Source organism: Moschus berezovskii, chromosome 8 (assembly GCF_049115385.1).
Source record: "Moschus berezovskii isolate FMDL1 chromosome 8, NW_MosBer_1.0, whole genome shotgun sequence".
In the NCBI taxonomy this organism is placed as follows: domain Eukaryota; kingdom Metazoa; phylum Chordata; class Mammalia; order Artiodactyla; family Moschidae; genus Moschus; species Moschus berezovskii.
This window is the reverse complement of record NC_142467.1, coordinates 38,329,418-38,336,680: the sequence shown is the minus strand read 5'-3', so window position 1 is coordinate 38,336,680 and position 7,263 is coordinate 38,329,418.

The following is a 7,263-nucleotide window of genomic DNA, read 5'->3' as shown; positions in this document are numbered from 1 at the left end:
AAACAAACAAAAAAACTTGACCTTGGTTGAGTTATAGGGCAGAGGGTATTATGGTGGCTAATTTTATGTGTCACATTGGCTGGGCTATAATACTCAGATATATAATCAAACATTATTTCGGATGTTTCTGAGAGGGTGAATTTTGGATGAGGTTAAAAATCGCTTGAAACCACTGACTTGGAGTAAAGCAGATTGCCCTCTCTAAGTAGATGAGTCTTATCTAATTAGTTTCAGGTCTGAATATAAACAAAAGATTGACATCCCTGAGAAAGAAGAAAATCTGACAACAGATGGCCTGTGGACTTGAACTACAATATCAGTTCTTTCTAATCTCTAGCCTGAAGGCCCTTCTATTTGAATTGTAACTTCAACTCCTCTCTGAGTCTCCAGCCTGCTGGTCTACCCTGCAAACTTTGGATTTATCAGCCTCCATAATCACAGAAGCAAATCCTTAAAACAAATTTCTCGTTCTCTATACACACATCCTTTGGCTCTGTCTCTCTGGAAACCCCTGACTAACATAGCTGAGAAGGGAGACTGGAGGCAAGAGGACTCACCAGGCTCTGCATATGCTGTGTAGAAAGCTCCCTGAGCACTTGATTTTCCCTGCGCATTCCATACTATCTCAGAGAAGCCATCCTGAGTGCTTCAAGCCTGCTCCTGGCATGAGAGCCAGAGCCAGGAGCCAGTGTCCATATTATCTGCCAAAGCTGGGCCAGGGAAAGTTTTCTTCAAACTGGCAAGATCCTCCCTGCATTTTAATTTGAGATAAAGATTCTTAAACATTTAAAAGTTTTTATTTATTAATTTTATTGTCCTTTGTATGCATCCATAGTTTTATCTTATCCAGAGGGATTCTTGAAATGTTCAAATGAATTCCTGGCAAGTAGAATGAGAAGTACGAATGAATAAATAAAGAGCTGGCAAGCCACTTGTGAAACGCTGCCAACCTCAAATGGATCTTTGATCCATCCAAGGGTGTTCTGAAGCATGGAGAGAAAACTGTGTGTAAAAAGAATCATTCTATATACACACATTAATATATGGTGTTTGTTTTTCTCTGATGACCTAGAAGGGTGGGATGGAAGGGGTGGGAAGGAGGTTCAACAGGAAGGGATATATGTATACATATTGCTGATTCACTTTGTTGTACAGTGGAAACTAACATACCATTATAAAGCAATTATACTCCAATAAAAATAAAAGCAAGAAAAAAAACAAGAATCCTTCCATTTTTTCTGTCAGACTTGGTCTGAATTCTCCCCTTGCCTATACCTGTATCATTGTTTAAAGAACCCTGATACTTCCCTGGCATGGATCTCACATAAGTTCAGGAGCATTTACTAACCTGCACACCTGCACATTCAGAACCTCCCTCAATTTCTTGGGAAACTTCCGGCTAATGGCCAGGTTTCCTCATGTCCAGCTAACCAGTTGACAAGATAGATGGGCTTATTCTCTCTGTATTGTCTTAGCTACAGTGAAAGGTACAAACTTGACTGCTGAGATTTAAATAACAACACCAAAAATTTCCACATTATAAAGTACTGCTTTTGTAATTTATAATTTTAGAAAAGGAAGACAGAGAAAAAGGAATGGTAGTTAGAGAACAAGAGAAAGAAAGTAGATTTTCAAAATCCTTTGAGAGATGTGTTTAAGTTACTTGTTTGATTTATTTCAACAACTCTCTGCTTTCACCCAAATGAATTAAGGGAAACATCAAAATGTCTAGAAATTGGCAATTTTCAGTTTTTAGAATAACATTTTAGAAATGTAAAAAATGGAAACTCAGGAGTAAACACTTCTCTCTTTTTAATCCCCTAAAGATTTTGGCCTTGTTTCTAACTTTACTCTCAAAGATGCTGTATATCCAAAAGCTAAACTGAGGCTGGGCATATGCAGGGTAGCAGCGGAATAAAGGCATTAAGGGCATGGGATTGGGGTTGGCCAGCTCTGGGATGCAACACCCATCTGTGCGTTTTATGTCCTCTGCAACACATATGGGGCGGTAGTTCACACCTCATGCAGCTGTTCAGAGAATTAAATTCATATGGAATTCTAGGAGGGGAGCATGCGTCAGGTCCCAAAACCGTTTCCCAATTGCTTTCTTCCTTCCTGTCTTTATTTGGTCCTGTCCTCTTCCCTTTCTTCCTCTTTCTCTCTTTGCCCAGGGCACAAACAGTGGGATCAGGTTTTCCTGCACAACACTATGGATTAGTGATTTTCAAACTGTTTTGTTTCTCAGCCATATATATTTTGTTACTGTGATTAGGGTGAAATTTCATTTACAATTTCTTTCTCCTATCATTGCCGCTTCACCTCCAATATTTCTGGATAATTTTTTAATTAGTTTTTCACTTTCAGGTTTATTCACTAAATTCCAGTCTACGCAGGGTCCTTGGGGAGGTGGAAATGTTTGGTTCGCTTCCACCACCCATTGAATTTGTGCTCGTGCTTCACCCCTGGAGTTGACGTAGTGGAGTGTCTTAGAGCTCATGACCCCCCCTCCACCCCATCAGTGATAAGGTGCCCCAGAGCCTTACCCTTGCCTCCACTTTGTCCCTCTGTTGTTTTCCCAGCAGTTCCTTGCCCCTTCAGCATTATTTGTTCCTCTCTCAAATCCTTGTTGAGCAGCTTTGCCTTATTCTCAGTCAGGTCCACTTACTTGCTGAGTGGGTTCAGGAGGTATTGGGGGAGGGTGGGGGGCTACTGCTCCACAGGTAGGAGAGAATCAAAGGCCCGCTGAGTGAGTGATCTAAAAGCCAACCAGACTGTTCATGCTGTGAAAGCTTCTGCTGAGCTTTCTGAACCTGTTTCTACTAATAGAAGTTTCTCTATTTTTTGTTCTGGGAGAATACAAAAGTACCTTACTTCCTTACATGTGCTTCCCTGGTGGCTCAGATAGTAAAGAATCTGCTTACAAGGCAGCAAGACCCTGGTTTGATCTCTGGATCTGGAAGATCCCCTGGAGAAGAGAATGGCAACCCACCCAAGTATTCTAGCCTGGAGAATCCCATGAACAGTCCATGCGGTCACAGAGAGCTGGGCATGACTGAGTGACTAACACTTCATTTTCTTTTGGGCTCCAGGAAAGGGAAGCAAAATGATCTTGTCAGGATTCTAACGCACAGAAGCTTGTTCAGTCTACACACACTCTCATGGAGCTTGTCATCTGTTCCTTCCTCAATGGCTACAGAACATCAGCATGGGGATTTTGTTCCAAGAAAGATGGAAGCTTGTGTGTCTCTCTGGCTGTATTGTACTTGCCCATAAAGTACAAGGTTCAGTGCTGTGGGATTTTCATCCATTCTCAGATTAATCTGGCAATATTGGGTTTGCAGTTCTTCAAGATGACTTCCAGATGGGGTTCAATAGTGACTGCCTCTTCAGGTAGAGCTTGTTCCTCACCAGCTACCCATGGTCCCCACTGCTCTCTGTGGTATTACACCAGGGCTATATTATTTGCCTGCAGTTCCATTAAGGCTTATGTACACATTTGCATTTCCAAGACATAAGATATAGTGTAAGAAATAAGATACACCATAAGATATAAGATATAGCATAAGATATAAGATGTACCAATCCTTTAACTAAATTTTGCATCTCATTAGCCCTTTAACTTTCAGAACTTTCAATTATTCCCCACCCGTCTTTGGACATCTACTACTAGAAACAGTATATTACTGATTCAATACCAAATTCACCCTACTATATTTCATAGCACTTTCAGACGTGGAGCGACCAAGGACCCACTAGGTCCCAAGTGGGATTGTAGTGATGAACCTAATTTCTTAAATGAAGTTGTAGAGGAAAATCCACATTTCTTTTCTTCCACTATGTTGCAGCCTGTTTGATTCTTTCACTGGTCAAAGACTTTGCCACTTTAGAGGCACGCCTGGGGCAGTGCCAGGGGCTGGCCTTCTAAGCCTCATTGTGCCATCTGCTCTGAGGTCTGCCATTTCCCCAGGTCACCACCACTGAACGTGTGCAGGTCTCCGTGTCCATGAAACATGCTGCTTTTCTCCTGCCCAGACTCAGAGGAGGCATCCCTCCCTCTCTCTTTACCCTGAAAGACACTCATGTTCCTCAGTACTCGTGGGGTGCTAAGCATCATCTCTGAGTCTCTTCTAGCAGTGTTTCCATTCTATCTAATACAAATCTCTGAAATGGAAAGATAAATATGTAGATAAATAGGAATAACCTAGCTGTCTACCTGAAAGAAAAAGATCAGGGCAGGCACAAATGAAGACATTGGTTAGAAGACCTGCCAAAGAACCCTAATCTTCTGGGGCTTGTCTGGAAGTTGTCATCCCATGACCACTCCTTGTTCTAGTTCATGTAGAGGGATGATGCTGTAGAGGGTAATATAGAAGGCTGCACATTTGGCTAATGTTTTTATACAGAGACTTGAAGAGATACGAATATGTTTGGGGCTATCCGCTTTAGGAAATCAAGACTGGTGGATTGATTGTGTCTCATGATTTCCATGAAAATTTTTCTTACTAAACTGGTATTATTCTGGGAGGTAGATCTCATGGTTTAGAGAAATACTCTGCATGGGAAATGTCATAATATTTCATAATTTCATAGAAGACTTCTTACGGATTTTCATTTCAACTATAAAATAGCTCTGTAAAGGAGGTACAATTAAATCTTCACTTCAGATAAGAACACTGAAAGTAGTATAAATAGCTGTACAATCGTACATGTAATATGATTGTGACAAGTCATAGAGCAAACTCAAGTCTGCCCTATAGCCAATCCCAAGTGTCCAAATTTTTTACGGTTTTTCACAAAAGCTATACTTCTACAATAGAACTCATATTCACAGTTTAAAAAATTTCTGAACTCAATGAGACCACTTATACACACATCTTTTTAAGTTTTATTTATACTTCTTAGTTCAAGAATTACACACTAGTCAACATTATTATATATTTACATGCTGAAACTGGCTGTAATAAGTTTAAATTCAAGAAAATAATTCTTATGTGCTACTCATTTATAATCCTCATTTGTTACTATCTCATGTGTCCCCGAGATTGTAGTAGTCCTGTTTTTAGAAAGACATGAAAATAGATGCAATGATATCCACTTGTGTTTTGCATTTTCTAGCCATTGGAAAATGTGCATTATGTGCATATTAAGAAAGGCTACAAGGTAATTAGTAAGGCTGAAAATCACTACATTGTGAAGAAACTAGAATATCACTTGTTAGAAAAGGACAATTCAGAACTGTGCAGGGACAATATTTAAAATGGAACTATTTAAACACCCATGCAAATAAAAACTTTAAAATGTCATGGAATTTAAATTATTTTCAACACTGTTTGAATTAATATGCTTAAAATGACCACTGAACACAAATTATTGAAATAAAAAGAGAAAGATACAAGCTGATGGAACTGTCAACTTGCTTCAGATGGTGCCAGGACACAGACATGGGCATCAGAATAATGACATGTGACAAGAGAGATTTGGCTTTCAAGTTAAAAAACCACAAGTTTTTGTTTTTGTTCATTTTGGATCACATTTAACTTTATCACAAAACAAATTCTCAAAGCAAATTAAAGTCTGATGTTAGCATTTTGCACACATCTATATATCTACAGAAATGTTTTACTTCAACTTTCAAATAACTAATAGATGTTTAATATTTTTTCCCTTAAATTATTCCCTTAGGGCAGTATCTTAATTAGCATTCTGTTGGCTCCTTACTACATTTTTACAACGTCCCTGGTGTATTTGGAAAATATTTTTTAAACCTTTGGTGTGAAGCAGTGTCTTTTTTTCTCCCATTTTCCCTCATTTTTCCATTTTTCTTTCTTTTTTTAAAATAATTATGGAGTCTTTGGTTAAAAGGAAAAATGCTATCTAACAACAAATGCTATTATTAAAAAAAAAGTCTTCTCTATGTGCTATTGTGTATCATATTTCTGGAGCAGGTATATAATAAGCATTTGTTTTTCCTGTAGTGCCATCAATATAAACGTTTACTCTTTGAAAATTGAGATTTAAGTTATGAACTTTGGTTTCTTAAACTCTTACATATAAAAAGATCTATCAAGTAATCAATGATCATTTCTGCTTTGCCCAGTTGCCATTTCTAAGGCTATCTCTTGGTTGTTATAAACACTACAGTGTTTCCCATAGACAGGGTATGAGTGGGAGTGGCAAGAAAAAGTGTGTGTGTGTGTGTGTGTGAGAGAGAGAGAGAGAGAGCAAGAGAGCAAATTAAAACCCTTCTGTCTGGGATCCCAAAGCATTTATGCAAAAGGGTGTTTGAATTTCTCTGCTGGGGCTGCAGTAACTATTTTTACTTAGTAAAAATTAAATAAAAACTAAAAGAAAAAACCAAACAATGATTTGTATCTATTGACTATTCATTTACAGCATGTTTAATTATTTACATAATAACACAGCAACTTAAGCCATAAACAGAATTAGCACATTGCCTTACCATAAAATACAAATTAGAAGTTAAAAATATTTAAGAAATCTGTTTTAATATTTACACACGCTCAGTGAAAGTTATGGTTGCTCACATTACATGGACTCTGTACACTTAGCAAAATGGCATGATTGCTACAGTTGAGAGTATCTGCCCTAACCAACATGGTGGGGTTTAGTTATTTTTTTTTCCTCCTCTTGGGAGGAATATATATATTTTTTATCATTTTCTGTTTTCCTAAGACATTTTTGCTTTTAAATCACCACTGAACAATGCTAGTTGTTTCCTTGAAAAAGAGAATAAGTAGACAAGCAATGTGAGAACTAGTTGATTTCCATGTTCTGAGGTACAGTACTATTATAGTGTCAAACTGTGCAGTGGTTCATAAGAACTGTAGGCATTGATTCGCTGATAGAGAAATGCTCAGTACCCTGTATTACTTGTTTCAATATGTTGATTTGTCGGCTGCCAAATTAAAAATATTCATACATTGGTTTAATGAAGGAAATAAAACATATTAGCTTATTCCTTTTGCTTTCCAACATATGAATGCATATATATGTATGTATGTTTATATGGATCTATATATACACATATATACATGTAAATATGTGGTAAGACTTGTTTGTTGGCTGTTTTTGTATGAATTTAATCATAAAATTGGAACACAGTTACCTATAGAAAATGGAAATTGTCTTAGTAGACAATTTAATGCAGGTCTTGCTTAAAATAATCGTGATTCATTTCTCCATTATGCATCCCACTGAACTTTCTCTATGCATTGTGCTTTTGTAAGCTGACAGATTTTTTTG